The following is a 21,322-nucleotide window of genomic DNA, read 5'->3' as shown; positions in this document are numbered from 1 at the left end:
CTATCACAATCTATAAAAACAGAGGAGTAATTATTATTCTTAGTAAATATATGTTTCTTTTTATTTAGTCTTTTTGGTGTATCTCACTATGCAAGTTTACTAAAATAATCATCTTGGAATTAAATAATTTAATGACTTCTAACGCTCATTTCTCAGGTAAGAACTGAAATTAACAATGTTAGCCCTCCTTTCCACTTGGTAGAGATGTATATTTAATTGAATTATAGAATACATATCAGAATGTGAATTTTACAGGAACAGAACTCTTCTCTGTCTTGTTCATAGTTGCATCACCAGTGCCTGAAATAGCATCTATTACATAGTATTCAGCCAATATTTGTGGAATCATTACTAGTATATATTGTTGAATAAAATATTATTAATGTTAATAATTTGGTATGTTAAATTATTAATCAGAATTAACTAGAGTTTTTGTATGAATTGAAGACAGTTTCATGTAGAAAAAAATCATAAAAGAAAATAATATCCAGGGGCTAATACTCAAAGAACAACATTATCTTTGGATTTCTGAAGATATATGTGAATCTTGAAACTTCAAGATTTTGTTCCATGTTTCTTTGGAAAAATGACTTTTGCCTCATAAGTAAAAGGAGCCCCTAATGGTGAAAGCAATTGGCTCAGGCATTGCGTCTTGTGTGTGTAATTTCTTAAAAACTGCTGTTTGGCTTCCTATGTTGAACTACACATAATGAATAGGTTATTTTTCTTTAAACTCCAGTCTCTCTTTTTCTATGAGAAAGTTGTTTCTGTTTATTGCATAATCACTCTGTACATCTGCATGAAAAAAGACAGAATAAGAGTGATGTCAGTAAAAACAATGCTTTTGCCACCTAAATGCCCTAAAGAAAGCGGGTAGAAAGCTTCCTTCTCTTGTCTACAAACCGCATAGGCACAGTCCGCACAAAGTAACAACAAAAAAGTAAAGTCGGCACCTCTGAAAAAGATATATTTTATAACCACCGGCTAATTCTAATAGAACTATTTTCAACATATACTTTTGTGGTAAATTTATATATAGGACTGTCAAAATTCTACGTGTCAGCAACACATTCACAACTGAGCATGTTTAGGAATTGACTAACGACATTAAATGCCTAGAAAACACCTTCATGTTCCACTTTTAAATAGTGCGTTCTACCAAGTCTAGAATAACAGAAACTTTTTCATGTCAACACAACTTTACGGACATTTTGTTTTGTTTTGTTTTGTTTTTGGAGTCTCGCTCTGTCACCCAGGCTGGAGTGCAGTGGCGAGATCTCGGCTCACTGTAAGCTCCACCTCCAGGGTTCATGCCATTCTCCTGCCTCAGCCTTCCGAGTAGCTGGGACTACAGGCGCCTGCCACCACGCTAGGCTAATTTTTTGTATTTTTTAGTAGAGACGGTGTTTCACCGTGTTAGCCAGGATGGTCTCGGTCTCCTGATCTCGTGATCCGCCCGCCTCGGCCTCCCAAAGTGTTGGGATTACAGGCGTGAGCCACCACGCCCGGCAGGACTATTCTTTAATTTATTCTTAACTCTGCTGATAGAAAATTAGCAGTGCAACTGATTTCCGACCTTCTCTTTCATTTATTGTGCTTTAGTGATTGGGAGGCCCTGTTAGATGCCAGAAAGGAAAATCATGTTGTTTCACTAAAAGCTCTACTCCAGCAAGTATATCGCACTCCTGCTATTTAGAAAGATAGCTCAGCAGTCTCCATACAGAGTTCCTTACACAACCACATTAGACATAGAAATGTGGGAAACGAAATAAATTAAACTTTGAAACAATATACCAACAAGTCATTGAAAATAAAATGTCTACATTCTTTTGAGAGCTCATTCATGTTGGCCTCTTACACACGAGTGATAAATTACTAGAAACTTCACCAAATATCTTATTTGAGTCTCTCCTTCCTGCCTTAGAAGAAGACTTTTAGAAAGGATTTTTAAAAGGATCCATCTAATATTCTCACTTTTATTCAGCAGAAATCATCTTTAAAAAAATGGTCCGTTTAACATTCAGCTTGTACTGTGTCACTAGGAATCGCTGTGCTAACAAAGTTTTTGAATAATTGCTTCTACATTTTAAGAATTTGCGCACCATTAAACTTAAGGAATTAATAGAGCTGTCAGTCCCAAAGAATATATAAACTAATAACATCCACTGGCTTGCTTTTCTAACTAAATTCTAGAACTCCCTAACATATTCTCTCATTGGACTAAACCAAGCACTTTAATTTGTTGCAGTAACCTTTGTGGAGCCAATGGAAAGACATATACAATTGGCATTAACCATTTCTTATTAGATTATATACTTGAGACTTGACAATGTTTCCAGAGAAAAAATAAGCAAATGTTCCATTGCCTATAACAAAATAACTCCATGAAACCATGAGAGTACCAGATAAAAATAAAATACCAGCAAGTTAGAAAGTTTGATGACTTTCTAAATGATGGAAAGCAGATGGGAACAAGTCCAGTCAACATGGAAGTATAGGGAAGTACATGGCACCATGCAACGTGATGCAGAAGGATTTCTTTTCCACTACAGACACATACAAATGCTATATAAGTATAAAAACCCTTTAAGAAGTACACATAACCGAGGTTAAATGTTAAAGAGGTAAGCCCTCAGAGGCACCAAATGGAGAGAAACTCAGACTGGCAAGGAGATTATAAAGTTGGAATAACCTCCCAAAATGTGGGCCTTTGCATGACATAGCTGACCTTATAGAAACTTGGTGATCGGGTAGAAAAAAGAATCCCCAAAAGACAGTCAGAACCCAGAATGTTCTTGGGTTGTAGGGCCCAAATTCATTCTGTCTGTTTGGTAAGATAATTTGAAGCCAAAAAATTCACATATAAAATTGTCCAGAACCAGAGATACTTGTAGAGCCACTGTAGAAGTAATAGCAATGCAATGCTATGCAGAAGCATACGCAACTCAAATAATGTTGGTCTCCCATAGAAAACAACATCTGTTGAAAGTAAATTTGTCATAAAAAAGTTATGAGCACCAGGAAGAATGAACCACCATGAGGGAAATCCAGCAGACATAAGTAATAAAGAAATTTGTCTCTAAAAATTAAAATAGTAAAACAATCACAATCTAACTTTAAAATAAACTTACTGAAATTTTTTCAACAGCTTAAGAATGGGAGAAAAACTATTAAGAATAAGCACAATAGCAGGATAATTTTTAAAAGAACAATATAAATTATAGAAATTAAAACTATTTTTTAAAAACAAAAGTATAGAATACAGATCGGTAGAAATTACACTGACTGCAACACCAGAAAATGAATGACATGAAAAGAAATCAAAGACAGAAGCCTAGAAATAATGAATTAGCATTCTTGAAGGAGAAAATAAAGGGATTTAAAAGATGCAAGATTGAAATATATAATAGCTGAGAATTTTTCAGAATCAAAGAAAGATTTAGGAGCTTGCAGAGGCCTCACTGAGATACATTTGAAACAACTCCACAACTACTCACATTGTAGTGAACTTGAAGAAATCAATGACAAAGAGAAATTCTTAAAATCTGTCTGAGTGAAAAGATGAATATATCTTCAAAAGTGTGATAATTAGATCATAAACAATCCCCTCATGAGCACAATTATATTCCAGAAGATCATGGAACAGAATATGCAAAAATTGTTGAGAGAAAAGTATCATCCACATAGAGTGCTCTGACAAACTACAGTATTATTTTAGAATGTGACTAACGTAAGCTATTTTCAACAAATAATTTTTAAGGGAGTTTAAAACAATTTTTGAATGACCTTAAAATGGTCTTCAGAGTACAAGAAAAGAATCTAGGAGATGCACATAAATAGCAAGAATATGGTAAATAAAGAACTCAGGAAATCACGTCATAAGTCTAAAAAAACCTTGACAAAAATATTGGGGGCAGTCTAAAAATAAATAGTGCAAATATGAACACTGAGAGAAATATCTCAGAGTAAATTTCAACAAGTCATTGTCCTGTTTGTGAAGATATGCTCTCTTTAGTCTTTATTTGAAAATATAAAAGTATATTTTATGTTAAAATAGTTATTTACTAAAATATGATAATGGGAGTATACCATTTTTAACTAGTAAAAGATGAAAAAATGAATAAAGAATATTTGCTCAAACCAATAAAACACTGATTATTGAAAAACACTTTACTTGAATATAAAATAAGAAGTCCAACTTGATCAACGTCATAATAGGTGCAGATCAATTAAGTACATTTGTTGAAAGATAGGAATTCTGAGACTAGAAATAACAAACATGAAATTGTTGACAGGAAGCACAGACTTGATATTCTTAATGAAAATCTCATTTAATGTGTATACGTTTTCTATGCATGTGATAATAGAACATTGCAATAGTGAATATTTTCAATAAATTAAATATCCCTCAATAAGAGAATAAATAATAAGAGTACAAAATACATAAGGTGAAATATATCCTAGAACTGTATTTATTTATAAGAATGAGTCTAAATAGTCTAATATGGAATGAGTTACACTAGTTAAATAAGTTTGTTTTCAGTATGATACCATTTCCATAATATTTTAAAATGATATTTTATATATGCTTACATATACAAAAATTATATATAAATATACAATTCATGGTAATGTAGAGTGAGGAATGGACTAGGTAGAGTTACAATGTAGGCCCTTATTATATATTACATTAGTATTTTTGTTTTGTGAATAATGAAAACGTTAAATCTCCAATAAAATTTAGCATTTGGTAATTCTGAGGGATGGGAATTGGTAATTATTAAATTTAGTCCTTCCTTCAATACTTAAAATTTCCCACTTTACCAAAAAATATACATATATATGTGCATTACTGCCAAAAGAATTCAAAGACTTATGTAACACCTAAAATTGTCTTGTGAAAGTGTGAAAACAGAAAAAACTGCCCATCTTTTAAAAAATGGAGTCAGCAGACATGATCTTGAGTTTATAAATTCTGCAATAGAAGTCAAATATATTATTCAAATGCATAATGATGGCCAGAAGGAAAAAATTACAATAAAATCAACTATAGAAAACATTTCTGTGAAATGAGACAGGAAACAGTGGAAAGGTCTTTTATTTTTTATTTTACTGTCTTCTCTGCAATTTCAAATTTTATTGTTGTTGTTTCCAGGTGCATACATTACTTTATTAGGGCATTATCATAAAAAAAGAACAACAGCAACAACATAAAACAACAGGAAAGAAATGTACAAGTATTTGTGATGTTTTTCTTTGAAGAAAGAAATGCTGGCTTATTTGTTCTCATGCTTTCCGTTCATTGCTTTTATAATCAGAAAATTAAATATACCCTTTTTCTTGATCAGGTCCAATTGCTCGGTGTATACAGAAATACCGTTTCTATTTTTAATCTAGTTGGATCCAGGGACCAGCATCTCTAGATCTTCTCACCATTTTCCCTGAGCTCTATTTTAATATCCACTTATGATTTACACTCCAAATTTAATTCTCTACTAAATACCCAATACAATTGATTAGATGATAATTGTAATTTTATTCTTTTCATTGTTTTATATTATTTTTACCCCATTGATCCCAAGGCTCATATATAAATGTTATAATAGTAATAATAATATAACAATAACTAAACAACTAACACATAGAGTGCTTATTGTCAGGCTTTCTTCCAAGATTGTTTACATATTTACCTGCTGAATTCTCTTGACAATACTGTGAAGTCAATACTAATATTATCTCCACTATGAATGGGAAAACTGAGGTATAAAGAGGCTAAGAAACTTGCCTAAGACCACAGAGCTATTCTGTGCTAGATATAGGGAAGGAAAGCTACAGTGCATGGTGCTTCAGCTCAAGAGCTTGCCTCCTGAATTTTGCTCTCACTATCATTTTATTGACTTTGAGAAAATGCGATTTGTTTTTTAGTAAGATCATTAGTTTTTTAGAACACTTCATAGGACACATCATGTTCTTTTATTGCCTCTTTTAAGGATTTGAGATCTAAGGAACATCATTTATTTATTCATTCATTTATTCATTTAATTGTAAATCTAATACATGTAAGTTTTATACTCAGTGTACTTTCAAAAAGAATTTGAGTCTACAGATTTTGATTCATGTTACTATGATGTAAAGTTTCTGTAAATTACCTTAGGACTCATTGCAAAATAGTTAAGTAGGCCACAGACTTCATCAATATAGACTAATAGGGGACATTATCAGAAGACATGCCCAATGACTCTGTTTTTTCCTCTACTATGTCCTGTGTTATGTCTTTACCATAATAAATGTTTAATACTACAACACACCATGTAGATTAACTCAGTTTTAACTAGAATAGCTCTTTTCAATATGAATACTGACAATAACAACATTCTAATAAAATTTTCATTCAAAGAATTCTTCCGAACTGAAAGACTGCTACTTAAAACTCCTTAAATAAAGAGATTTTTTTTTATTTCCTCTATTGTCCCAGAGAAAAAATAAGGAGAAATATAAAAGGTAGCAGTGGTAGCAGTGGGGATAAAAAACAAAGCAAAAAACCCTCTGTCTTCAATGAAACTGTTAGTGGACACAACCCCAAAACACAATTTGAAGCCCATTTCCATTGTTGCCAAATGCTAAAAAACATGGGCTTTTGGGGGACATCAGAGAAAACTGGTAAGTACTTTCTTTTTCTCTTACTTTCAGAGGATATAGATTGCCCAAAAACCTTCCAACTGAGGAAATTGCTAGAGTGTTGAGAGAAGGAAACATGTATTACAAGATCACAATACCGAAGGTTGTGCCTTAATAGGTTTACTATAAGCTATACTATTCATTCAAGTGGCAAACAAGAGAATAAGTGGCTCTCAAGTAAAGAAGATAACCAATCTGTCAATTGAAATTGAAAAGAAATTTGGATATGAAAGATGTGGAAAGCAGACAAATGAGATACAACATGTACACAACTGGTGATCCTGAAGAAAAGAAAGAAGCAAGATAATCACAATTTGGCCACGCCCAGTTAAGGGACAAAAAAGAAATAGTCCAACAACAAATTCTGAAATAAAAGAATCTTAAATCAATGGGGCAAACCTCAAAAAATGTTAATGAAAATGGAACTAATCCAGGAATATTCTGTAAAAACAAACACACACACACACACACACACACACACACACACACACACAAAACGAAAGAATCACGTAGGCATTTATCAGAAAAAATGCAAGTCACGTTCAATGACGGAAATTGCAGACATACCTAAAAATGTTGCAAAACAACTTTCAATACAGAAAGGGTCTCCAAAAATGCTTAAACATTTACACATTTCCAAAGTAAAATATTAAGCTTGATCCAAGAAAGATAATGTATCCTGCATGTCTAAGGCAAAAGAAATTCATGTTCAAGTATGCAAACTCACAGAAAATATAGCACCTGTGACTATTTCTTTGGTGGAGAGGTACTACTTAGTGAAATCTAACAACCCAAAAAATAATTAAAAGTAAAAAACGCAGGAATGGTGAATTGGGTAGTAAAAGCCTGTTGGTAAAGAATAATTCCTTTCAATTTTGAAATAAGTTTAGTCTAAGATAGTGGGAATTCAGCCAGAATGTACATACTCTATAATGTAAAACTGATGTAGTTTAAATTCAGGTGGTATGGGTAGAGTTGATGACAACAAAGCACCTTTCAAATGCATTTAACTATCATAACAAGGGTTATAAAAGTTTGTTTACTACATAGACGTGCATCCAAAAAAAAACCTTCAAACTATTTCTATGTTCAAAATTTTTGGCTGTATGGGTATTATTCTGGACATAATATCTCCCTTGGAAAGAAATCTATACCTGAAATTCAACAATTTCTTCAATGTTGTTTCAACTTCTCTTTTTTCAGTTTAATTAAAATCTAAAATCAAACTCAATATTTCTGTTTTTTTTTTTTTTTTTTTTTTGAGACGGAGTTTCACTCTGTCACCCAGGTTGGAGTGCAGTGGCGCCATCTCTGCTCACTGCAAGCTCTGCCTCCCGGGTTCAAGCGATTCTCATGCCTCAGCCTCCTGAGTAGCTGTGACTGCAGGCATGTGCCACAATGCCTAACTAATTTTTGTATTTTTAGTAGAAACGGGGTTTCACCATGTTGGCCAGGATGGTCTCAGTCTCTTGACCTCGTGATCCACCTGCCTCGGCCTCCCAACGTGCTGGGATTACAGGTGTGAGCCACAGAGCCCGGCCAATATTTCTGTTTTTTTTTAAGCGTAGGATAACCTCTCATTCTTACAGAAGACTATCTATTATTGACTATATTATCTAAATATTTCTTATTAATTTTAAAACGGTGTATAATAAGAAACCGTTCTTACAAAAGTATTTATCTCTCACCCTATCTGAATTTAGTTAGGCATCAGGATGTCTCCAATGATAGTTGTCAAATTTTGTGATTGTTATTTACAGGTGATGAGGTTTCCTTTTTGAACTTTTATGTATAGTTTGAGTCATTTTTAATGGGTTGAACTTATACTTCTGCATTTCAATTAATATGCTATTAAAATAAACAGGTAAGTGAATAAATAAGCAAATATTTTGCATTCCTTCTCCTCACATAAAAGAATTTAAAAGGTACAAATTTAATATTATACTACTGAGCATTTTTACTTACTAAAAAAGAAAACACAACTCAGAAGTATGCAATCAATTTAATATACCACACATTCTTTTCACAACATAATTGATTTTTTTGGGGGGGGGGTCTAAACTCAGAGAAAATATGTAATCCTTTTCTAAATAAACAAGTGGATTTGTTTTCATTAAGGAAAGTTACATAAAAATTCTAAAAAAAAATTCTGGTCCTTCACTACAAATATTCAAAGGAAGTAACACAATGAAGTCGTTTATAAATGATTGACTTTTTTGATAAGATGTGATAAGTTATGCATTTGTATAACCTCATATAAACCTTTATATAAAAGTTTCCACATATATATATTTGAAATATTTGGACTGCACAGCCATGATTATTGCTACAAAAAAGAAAAAAAAAGAAAAAGAAACTCCACTGAAACATCAAAGATGAAATGCTTCTGTATTTCTGATTTTTTACACAAATTGTGTTAGTATTTTTGTATGTTTATGTTTGTTTTGTGAACACGCGTATGTTTACACATGTGTGTGAAGGAGGAGGGAAAAGAGTCTGCTTAAACATCTTCTTTCCTTATAAAATACAATGCACATAAATTGGTGAAACCTTCAACAACAGCAATAAAAAGATGATAAACCCATCTGATAAATGAAAATTGCTCAAAACAAGCAATTCAATATTCAGCATATGCTCCTTCTTTTACAGACATCTTCAGAAAACATTACCACTGTAGATAAAATTATGAATATCTCATTTTCCAAATTGATTCTGTGTGATTCTACTGTTTTGTCTATTTTTTCTCAGTATAACTTCTATTTAGTCATTCTGTGAATGTTTCTCAGAGGACATAGTCAGGATGCTGATTATTTAAACATAAGTAGTTTTCATTTGGAGAAGCAAAAACTATGAATTCCAATTTTCCCCCCAAACCCCAATGTTATAGTATCCCATTAACATAATGGGTTATACGTGTCTAATCTCAGAGCTCTTAAAAGTTTTGTTCCCAAGTCATCAACTTCTGAAAGTTTTCATAAAGTATTATAAGAACCTTAATACTGACAAGCTTAACTGGTGTAAATGGCAAAGGAAACTCCAGAGGCTATTATCTTGAAGCTGGGTATAAAGCAAAATGCCAGACAAAATTTGGTAAGCTCGTATGACCTCCAGTCTTGCTTTGCTCCCCTTACCAAATCCTCCCCTAGGAAACTTTATAACCATTCTTTTAAATCATCCGGTGAAAACTGCAAACCCCACCCCTCATCTCTTTGATTAAAAAAAAAAAAAAAAAAGTACAAAAAACGTTTAGTGATCACATTTTCCCATCTGCTGTTACAGAAAGGGCGTGTAGCCATCTGAAAGTCCCAGAATTAGCACTGTCATCCCGTCTTGCCCATTAGTTTTACTGCAGCAAAGACTAGTGAAACACCGAAAAATATACCTGTAGTCTTTCTTTCCCTGGTTTGATCCTAACCTCCCGGCATACAGATTCAATACATTTTTCCCACACAAGGAATAAATGCATTTTAAACATCAACATCATAGAAACACAGCATCAATAAAGCAGTGACTTCTCCCCCAACCCCAGCTTTTACCTGTTATGCTAATACAAAGACATTGAAAGGAAGAAAAGCTGCAGCTTGCCCAGCAATATTCTCATTGCAGCAGACAGCACAATTTTGTACTTACAGATCTTACCAGGGAAATGTCTCGGGATCTTTACAATTTTTCTGCAGAACTCTGTTTCAAGCTCTCAGCCAGGCATGCTGTGCATCCAGGCAGAACCAAGCCGTATGGAATGTCTATGCAGCTGGGAGATAATGGGACTCTTTTTCCCAGCTGGGACTGCAAGCCTTTTATCCACTGAGTATTGCGTGGCTCTTCTCTGGTCTTAAGCATGAAACGCTCCTCTCCTGCTGCATTCCTGTCGGAGCCTAGACAATCAGTTCTTGAGGCACATGTGCAAAGCTCTCGTTTGGAATATTCAAAAGGAAAATTCTTTCTACATTGAAAGCCAGCTCTATCTTCATCAACCTTCACAGAATCGGACAGAGCTGAGAGCAGCTGCCATTCCGGTGGCATGAAAGATTAAATTCACCCTCCTCTTTCTTTGACTGGAGATAGTCACTCCTGCCGGGTCATCAGAAAATCTCTCTTATTGAAAACTGGGTCAGACTAACTACTTATTAGGTTTCCAACAGGAGAGGAAGTAATTTTTTTTCTTCCTCTGGTTTCACTGCATTGTCATTTGCAAGCAAAGATTAAGCTGGTCAAGGGTCTGCACTGATTTAGACAGTATTCAAATGTAAGCTTTTTGAAGCATGCCAGTAACTCCTTCTATTAGTGAAGGTGAAGAGAAAAGGGAAATAAAATCAAATGATAGTATGCACTATCACTAAAACCTTTCTAAGTTGTATTTTTTAAATGTGTGTATGAGGCTTCTCAAAGACAGGTAAAGAAAGTGAAGTTAAACAAGTCCAAAAGAGTATTGCTGCTTTCCAAGTAACATATTTGTAATTCCAGAGGCAGAGAACAAGTGTCTGTGTGTTTGCATAAGAGCTCTGTAAGAGGAAAAATAGGTTTTGTGTCTCACCCTGGGCTCTCCAACTAAACTTTTTAATATGTTTTGGTCTTGTCATTGGGTTTTGAAAGGATGAACTGCTTGAAGGATGAAAACTAAGGAATAGGAATTATACATGTATGCACACAGAGACTGTAATTCATACAAACATAGCTATAGCATGAGAAAAGAATGATAGTTTGGACTTATTTTCATGTTGGCATACAAAGAAATTATAATCTTAGCATCTTAAAGTAAGTGGATACTGAGAAAATGAAATTCCCAAATCAAATGGAAATAAGTCAGAAGATATTTTGTGGCCTCAGTTTGCTTTCACCTGATGAACAAGAAGGTTTCAATGACTATATTTTATGACTATGTCCTATGGATTTCTTCACAGGGTCTAACCAACATTATAAGAGGCTTTAGAAAGGAGATGATGCTTCCTAATACAAGGTAAACTCAAAATGGGCTACGCTATTGTTTCTCCCAATTCATAGGAAGGCAAACTAGACTAATAATTTTATAGAGAGAATATTTGATTTTATTGAACCTCTTCTAAAAAAAATTAGAAGTATTTCTTGCTCTTTAGGAATAAAAATATATTTTACTTGTAAAAATTCCAAGGTGACTTTTTCTGCAGAGTTTTAAGAAAAATAATCATTACGTAGTAGGCTTTTTTTTTTTTGTGGAAAGAAATTCATTCAAATGTAAAGAATATCCCTTCACTCAAATCTCCAACACTCTGCCTCATACTCAAGGACAGCTGATTGCTTTGCTTTCTATTTTACCCAAAAAGGAATAAGAACCAGAAGAAAACTTCAGTAAGCTCCTATCACTGCATGTAGTCACATACCTGCCCCTGTGACCACATACTCTCCCTTCATCTTGTTACTTGGGGTGAACCGTGCTCCCTCCTTAGACCAAGTCATCCACTGTGCTTTAGATAGTCTTCTACACAAGGGACCATTCTGCTCACTTGTTTCTCTCTGTGGAATCATCAATTCTCCCTACCTTCTGTAGCATTATAGCACAGAGATTTGCTGCTAGTTGGCCCATTTTAAAAATCAGCACCCCTTTAACATCACATCTTCCTCTGTCTACTACTGTATTTCCTTGCTTCTCTTTATAGTAAAACACTTTGAAGGAATTCTCTGCACTTATTGTCTCCATTCATCTTTTCTCTTTTTATCTTGAATCCAGTTTGATTAGTCTTTTGTCCCAACTGTTCCACATAAGTTTTTCTTGTCATAGTCAATATTAAATTATGTATAAAATAATGCAATAGTCAACTTAGTCCTAATTTTACTTGATATGTCACTCACATGTAATGCAGTTTACCAAGTACTCCTCCTTCAAGCACTGCTTTTGCTTAATTTCTTCAATTTTCTTCTAGTTTACTATCTGCTCCTTCTCAGATCCCTGTGCTGATATCTTCTCATTTTGTTAATCTTTAAACACTAGGGGATGAGGTGTGGGTACCAAGGATATATAACAAAGTCTATACACTAAAGGCTACACAGAATTACTAAGGAAAATTAATTAAGACCTAAATAAGTAAGGAAGTATGCCACGTTCATGGATCAAAAACACTCAATATTTTTAAGAAGGCAATTATCTCCCAATAGGATTTTAGCTTTAAAATAATCTCAGTCAAAATATCAGTAGGTTTTCTTGTAGCATCATTGAATGAGGTTAAAACTTATGTGGCAATAAAATTAACGAAGAAAGTAAAATCAAATGATAAAGAACAAAGTTGGCAGACATATCCTGTGATTTTTACAATTTACTATTAATAATAGTGATAAAGACAGTGTGATGTTGGCAGGATAGGTCAACAAAACATAATTAAGTCTTCAAAATCAAATTGGTACATATACAATGGATTTCAGACAAAGGTATCAGGTAATTCAATGGATATTGTGCTAATGGATATGTGCTGATTTTAGGTCAATGGATTTTAGACAAAGGTATCAGGTAATTCAATGATAAAGGCATAATAATTCAAGAAATGGTGCTTGAACAAATGAATATTCATTTGTAAAAAAGTTAACATTAATCCTTACCTCATACCACACACAAAAAGCTAACATGAAATAGATCACACACTTAAAGGTGCAGCATTAAAATTTCTGGAAGAAAACCAAACACCACATATTTTCACTTATAAGCGGGAGTTGAATGATGAGAACACATGGACACATGGAGGGGGAACAGCACACATCTTGGTAACCATATTGGTGGGTGGGAGGAGGGAGAGTATCAGGAAGAATAGCTAATGAATGTTGGGCTTAATACCCAGGTGATGTGATGGTCTGTGCAGTAAACGACCATGGCACTCGTTTACCTATGTAACAACCTGCATATCCTGCACATATATCCCTGAACTTAAAATAAAAGTTGAAAAAAAAAATTTCTGAAATAAAATATGAGTCCTAGGAGTAAGCAAAGATTTATTAAAACTCATGTGCATACACACACATAAAAACACAGAACATAAAGAATAAATAGAAATATTGGACTTTATTCAATTTAAAAAGATTGATTTTTGAAATATATCATTAAGAAATTTTTACACCTCAATAACAAAAAAATAAGCAACCCATTAGAAAATGAAAAAAAGATATGAACAGTCATTTTTACCAAAGATATCTGAATGACATTTAAGCCCATAAAAATGATACTCAACATCATTATTTTAAAAATGCAAATCAAAACCACAAGATACAGCTATACACTAATTAAACAGGCTCAAATGAAAACCACTGAAAATTCAGTCTGGGACTGGTGGCTCACACCTGTAATCCGAGCATTTTGGGAGGATGAGGTAGGTAGATTGCTGAAGCCCAGGAGCTTGAGACCAACCTGGGCAACATGGTGAAACCCCATCTCTACAACAAATACAAAAATTAGCTAGGCATGGTGACGGGTGCCTGTAGTCCTAGCTACTCAGGAAGCTGAGGTGGGAGGATCACCTGAGCCCAGGAGATGGAGGCTGTGGTGAGCCTTGTTTGTGCCACTGTGCTCCATCCTGGGCAACAGAGTGAGACACTGTCTCAAAATAATAAAGACAATAATAAAATAAAATAAAATAAAAATATTGAAAATTCCAAAAGATTTTGTGTATGTGAGACAACTGGAATTCATACCTTGCCAATAGAAGTATAAAGTGCTACAATTATTTTATAAAACAATCTGGCACTCTTAAAGTAATATTACTGAGAAACCCCACTCTTATGTATTCACCCAAAAGAAATGAAAGTGTATGTCCACACACATTTTTGCAAGGAAATTTTATAGCAAATTTTTTTTATAACAGCCAAAAGTTGGAAACAACACTAATGTCCATCAACAGGTTAATGGATAAACAAATTGAAGTGAATGCATAATTGTAATACAAGTTAGGAATAAAAAGTCAGAAATTACTGATACAACTTGGATTAATTCCACAGCTGTTATGCTAAGAGAAAGATATCAAAAAAAAGCAATTCTATACTGACAGAAAACAGAATGTCTGTTTAGGGATAAGGAGAAAGAGATAAATTGCAAATGGACAACAGGGAATGTTTCGGGTAACAAAAACATTCTGTTTTTGACTGTGGCAGTGATTACATGGGTATATGTATTGGACGAATCTTATCAACCTAGACAAATGGGTATACGTCAGTTCATGTAAAGTATAACTCAATAAAGTTGATTTTTAATGAATTAAATGCTGACAGACTGTAGATTCTCTTAAAGGCTTTGAAAAAATAAAATAAATAAGCCTATCACTCTACCAAAATATTTTTGTTGTTGACATTGTTATTATTGTTGATTTTAGTGAAACAATGAAAATCACCTCTCTAATCTCAATTAATGTTTAGACATTTTAGTTTTTTATAGATCTGAGCTAGTTTTATTCATTTATATTTTTTCTGGACAATGATGACGATGATGATGATGATCATATTGACAGGCAACTTCTATAACTCAAATTAGGTGTCAGGTAGTGTCTTAAGCATTACATTTGCGTTAGTAATTTATTCAATCCTTATAACAACCTGATGGGTTTGATATTATTTGTGAAATCTAACAAACAAGAAAATTGAAGCATACAAAGTTTAACTAAATTGTCCAAAAACATCCAACTGGGTGACAGTGGAGGAAGAATAAAACCTAAGTAGCCTGACTCAAGAATCTGGACTAATATTGATTTACTTTTCATATTGCTATACTCTTTCTCACACTTTGCCTGCTTGACATGTCAAGTTCTGTGAGAGGTATCTTAAATATTTCCCAGAAATATTTTTTAAGTGGAGCAATTATCTTTCAAGAAGCTTTGTACTATATATTCTGCTGCTAAATTGTTTAATCGATAAAGGCTATACACACATACACACTATGTATAAAAATATCTCTAGTGGATTTTGTTTTCATGATTATATAATATCTTAGGAATCCTTTTAAATATGTTTACATCTCCTGGACGTGAATTTATTTTAGCATTTCTCCTTTCTTTCTGGTCTTTATTTTCCTATACATGCTAGAATATGAACACTTTTTGGCACTGTTTTAGATACCTTTCTTATAAACATCATTCAGCTTGACTGAAAAAAAAAATGACATTGTCTTTTTATAGGGTAGCTTGTCCCATTTGTATTTAGTGTAGTAGCTAACATTTGTACTGAATATATTTTTTCCTTCTGAGGCTTGCAAAGGCATCGGTTCCAGAGTCTCCTTAGGTGCAAGTAGCCCACACAGGCCCCTGAGGCCTGGGAGGTATTGATCCCAACAGTTCAGTTCCACACGTTCCAGTGGAATTGCATCATTTAGTGGATGCTGACATTAGGCAAAAACTGACAAGTAGAATTTCTCTGAAGGAATGCTATGGCAAAGTTTCTTTGCCAGTAAAACCAACTTCAGTGAACCATGAAGCACTGCCTTTTAATTTTTTTTAATTTTTAAATTTTATTTATTTATTTATTTTTTATCCCTCAAGGTCCCAAGGTGAGCCTCTTCCTATTGCTGCTATTTCCTCTGCTCTCCTTACCAAAGAGAGGGGAAAAAAATCCAATGTCTATACTTTTCCTGATACTTTCCAGTGAAATACTTGGATTGCTCTTAACTGCCAGCTCTTGAAGTGAGCATTCGAAATGCTATCAACTTCAGGCACCACAAAACGCTGATCCACTTCTGCCTCCTGCAGGAAAATATTATTGAATATTGATCTTAAATAATTGCCTTGTTGTGAAGGAACCTGTAATGACAGTTTTTTCTCCAAATAAATTAAAAGCAAAGATTGACACATAATAATTTATTGAACATGCACAATTATTTTAAAGACACATGGTATACCAACATGAGTAATATTGTCTCGGTGTTATTTATTGTTTTTCTTTGTTTGTTATACCATGTTTAAAAAAATATTTTCTATAACATTGTTTTCTTCTATTCACCACAGACACTTCTAATATTACCAAAATATGAACAATTTTCTATCATCTTCTGAGTGCTTCCTATCAGCTGGACACTAAGTCTAAAATTTCACTTAGTCCTGGCAACAACCCTACGAGGCAGATATTCCTATCACCTTTGCTAGACTAGCAATTGAGCTTTTGCCAAGATCACACAACAGTAAAAAGATAAATGGGGATACGAATCCAAGTCCACTTGACCCCAGCATTTTTATTCTAAACCTCTTGTCAAGCGTCCCCTGCTACGTTCATTGATATATCAAATAGAAGGCGAAAATAAGTGCTATAATTTTATGGTTATTTCTAGTGTTGAAGACATAATAAAAAGTTTCTCTTAAATACATCATGTTTTAGGCTATAACTGCTAAGATTTAACTATTCATTAGATAGTTAAATCCGATATTCTTCAAAGAACTGCTTGTTTTCATGAAAATGGTCTGAATCTAATTATTTGTCTCAAACCTCCGCTGTGCTTTGGTAAAGAATAGAAAATATTAAATGGTCCCAGGAAATGGAAATCATTTATTTTCTCTTGCCTTTTCTTTTCCTTTTTGGTGAGGGAGTGGTAGGGATTAGAGTGTCACGAAGAGAAATCCACTACACATATCCCATTTAGTTTCCCTCAGGAAAAAGTACATTGAAGGGAGGGTGATAACAATTTCCTTAGTCTTTCGCCCCCAAACATTTTTTTTTCACTTATACCACATATGTGTAATTTTACAGGTATTTAAATTTCACTTCCCTCTGGAAAAACAAGTGACAACATTTTGTCATGAAATGTATTCCTTTTCAAAGGGAAAATAGTAAATGAAATGCATGTATTCACCTTCTACCACATGGTAGGAAAACGTATATTTTAGAAAGCTATTGTAATACATTCAGTTCAAGTTCCTTAAATCTATTCATGTAAAAATAGAAGAACTGTTGCTCATGGTAACATAAAACGACGATTGGGTAAGACCTGGTATCTTGTGACATGAATTGTTTTGCTTCAACCCTGGAAGGACACTGCAAAATTGCTCCATGAAACTGCCTGCCACCTGCTACTTCCAACACTGAATTTTAATGAGTGTCAATTGCTCTGCAAGTCTCACTATTTTAGAGGTATTGTTTACCATAAAGCCCATTGTGATCTTTCTAAATTGTAGAATACATTGCTTGGGCCCCAGTGAAAATAAATGTATTTCATGAATGCTATTCTTCTTCTACTCTATTTTTTTTCAACTCCGAAGATTGAGAGATGTTCTACATGTAATAATTATTACTGTATCTTATTTCCCAGACATAGTGAAGAGGTCAGAAGCCATACACTCTAAAGTCTTACTATGCATCAAGAGTGTAGTCTCTTAAACAACTGTTCTGTCTCCTCCATTTTTGTTTGTAATTTATGAAGTGTAAAAACTGTTGTGTTGTGTTTCTTTGATGTTTAGACATAGAAAACATAAGTTTCATTAGTTCCCATTAAATAGAATTTACCTATTGGCCTACTAGCATCATTACCAGAAATACTTCATAGGCTTTTCTTTCACAGGAAATATATTAACATTTCTTTCATAACCATATGGTAGATTGATTTATTAGCCTCAATTCCTCATCTTTCCCTGCACATACACTCTTGCCATTGCCTGATCATAGATGGAGTATCCTTCTCTGCCCCTTGATTTGGGGCTTCAACATGTAACTTGCTTTGCTAGTAACATGTGAATAGAAGTCACAACACGCTGGCTATAAGCCTAGGCTTTGTCTTTTGTGCTTCTTCTCACCTTCTTGTTACCTCTGCTATTACCATAGAAAAACTCACTTTGGCTAAACTGCAATCCATGGAGGATGAAAAATACTTGGAATAGAGCTATTCACGTTGATCCAAAGATCTCAGTAGCCAGCAGAGCTGCCAGCTAAGCACAGCCTAGGTGACCTGACCCTCTTCCATCTTGTATACATGGGAGATAAATCAATTCTTCTTGCCCTAAGTCACTGAATTTTGAAACAATTTGCTATGGAACCATAACTAGTCCATACAATATTATCACTTATTGAAACCAAGCTGACAAAGTCTGGGTTCTCCCACTAGTGGAGCCTAATTCAAAGAGTTTTTGCCTTTTGTCGCATTAGCCATTCACTTCAAAATGTGATCTCAGAAAACAGTAATCACAGTGTGAGTTAAAAACGGAGCAAAGAAAACCCAATAAAAGGATGTATTGAGTTTTTCAACACCATATAGGAACGACTGTTCAATAGTATGGAGACATCTAGAAAGTGTATCAAATGCCTCTCAGGGCTGTCCACCTCAATTAAGCATGGAAGAAGCATCTATCTATCGGCTCCGATACCTTAGTAATAAGGTGACCATATACCCCATTATGTGAAACAGGGCAATTATGAGAGTGAAAGGAAAATGTATTAATAATAGTAATACTGAAACAACTGGTATAGCTTAAATCAATTCTGAGCCAATGAAGCTGTGTGGTCACCCCCCATATTGGTCAAAGTTTGTCCTATGGGGTATTAACTCTTCTACACACCTAGAGTACATACATACATGAGTATGAGTCAGCTTTGTGGGAGTACTCAGTATCAGAGAAACTGCTGGATGGGAAATGAGAATTGTGAGAAATGGAGCACTGTCAGGTAATATTTATGTTAGGATGAATGAAGCATTAGCTTGAATGTTTGGTCAGGATGAGAATATTTGAAATGATGCAGAAAAACAAGGCAAAAAATATAATTCCTCCTTTGAACCATTCAGATTTACTCATGACCTTCTTTAAGTTCAATCAGTAACAGAGTCAGATTCTGAATTGTGTCAGCCAAATTCCCTGCAATGACTTAAGGGTAACAGATTTAGAGAAAAAAAATTCACAAGCCTACTGAATTTGGTTTAAGCCATAATTCATATCCATCATCTCATTTCTTTACTTTCAAATCTAGACTTTCCTCATCCTTCACTACTAATATTACTTTTCCAGGTTGCTTATCTATTTGAGTAATCCAGATATTCTTCCTTGAAGAGACGGTACCCTTACATACTTTGCCCTAGTGAAACTATATTGCTGTATTTGCCCTTTTACAATTATTACTGTACAATATATCTTAGGAGATACTCCACTGAATTGCCAGCATTGTGGACATACTCCTTCCAGATGCCACTGTGTAGCAGCAAATTAGGCTTCTTATGGCATTATAGGTTAATTATATCCACTCATATATTAAAATTTTTTTTTCTTGGGTCCATTGGAATAAGATAGTTAAAGAGAACAGGTAGAACTCATGGGGATGGGAGGCCAAAATTCTGCAAATGGAAAGATTAATGTCACTATTGCCTGTCATTTCCTGGATCCATCTCTTCCACCCACTATGCACAGAATCATATATATTAAATGCAGGCTTAGTGCATATTTCATATTCTAGAGGACTGAGCATTAACCCTGCAGGGGATGTTCCTGGAACTCTCAACTTAGTTGAATCTTGAACAGTTTATTCCATCATTATTTTTGACTGACTGCCTCTGAGTGATGGGGTACATGACAAAACTGTTGAAAATTCTATTGTCATTCATTCTTTGCTACAAAATGGGTCCCTTAATCTTAATCATATATATATATATATATATACACACACACACACACACACACACACACACACACACACACGTATCTCACCATAATGATAGATTAGGCATTCTGTCCTCAGATGATGTTGCTGGCAGAGAAAAAAAGTAATCTATATCTTGAGTAGTTTTCAGTACTGATAAGAATAAATCATTGTTTCCTTCAGGGTAGATAATGTCTATTATAATCGTCTTGCCATCAAGAGTGTGGCTGGACTCCTTGAGGAATGATGTCATATTAAGTAGTCATGATTGGTCTCTGTTGCCAGTGGACTAGGCAATCGGCAGAGGCAGTGGCTCATTTCCTCAAGTTGGAGGGAGCCCATGCTGTTGAATCCATACATCACTACTATTCCTGAGGCCATGGACACTCAATTCATGGACTCATTGCACTATCACTCCTGTGGCCAAGGAAAGAAAACTGACATTCACCAAGCAGGCTGTTCTCCATTGGTCAACGGCTTGGTGGTTGACCGCCTCCTTGAAGTGGGTGTCCTCTGGTGAACACTAACATGAGACATGAAGAAATGAACAAATACTTACTCCCAAAAGTCCATCATCATCAAGATTTGCTCCTTGTTTTTAACTTCCATTCTTGTCCTTACCAGACTCTTTACTAACCAGACAAACCATTCACTGCTGGTCAAGAGTTAATGTGTATTCATAACTCTGGTCACTTTTCCATGCCTACAAAGAGAACATTGAATGCACTCCTCACAGCTCTACCTTCCAGAAAGATTTCTATTTACCACTTTGTTTAGAGCCACTTCTGAGATGAAAAACAATGAGACATCAGCCCACTTTTGGCTCACAGAAACATCTCACACCAAGTGAATTGTTATATAGGCTTGAGGTGTTTTTTTCCCTCTTCAGTTAGTCAGTATTTATAGGTACAATAGATATTGGCTCAAAAATCCAAAAGCCCACCAAGTGATAGGTCTCGTCCTTAATAATAAGAATTATAAGATGAAATAAAGTGTTTTTTTACTTAGAAGGGATGTCTTAGGAGGCCATAGATATTTGGAAATCCAAAGATATTTTTAATGTAACATTTCCAGAGCTTTTGTGGATTTATGTCCC

At 34.3% G+C, this 21,322-nt stretch overlaps 1 protein-coding gene across 6 annotated transcripts in view; it reads right to left on the bottom strand.

Moving 5' to 3' along the window:
* The window catches only part of LOC105479608 (contactin 6), a 307,236-nt gene extending 296,319 nt beyond the window's left edge, over positions 1-10,917 (bottom strand). For 2 of the 6 annotated variants that reach the window (XM_011737629.3, XM_011737633.3), the window contains exon 1: positions 10,318-10,917. The gene's annotated coding sequence lies outside the window, so the exon portion shown is untranslated. Of the gene's footprint in view, positions 1-10,308 lie in introns of all 6 variants that reach the window. The other 4 variants (XM_011737630.3, XM_011737632.3, XM_011737631.3 and 1 more) reach the window with 4 other exon arrangements.
* Positions 10,918-21,322: the final 10,405 nt, after the last annotated feature.

The sequence above is a fragment of the Macaca nemestrina genome, chromosome 2 (assembly GCF_043159975.1).
Source record: "Macaca nemestrina isolate mMacNem1 chromosome 2, mMacNem.hap1, whole genome shotgun sequence".
In the NCBI taxonomy this organism is placed as follows: Eukaryota; Metazoa; Chordata; class Mammalia; order Primates; family Cercopithecidae; genus Macaca; species Macaca nemestrina.
Note: the sequence above shows the minus strand (reverse complement) of the source record. Positions and strands in the feature narration are given on the sequence as shown.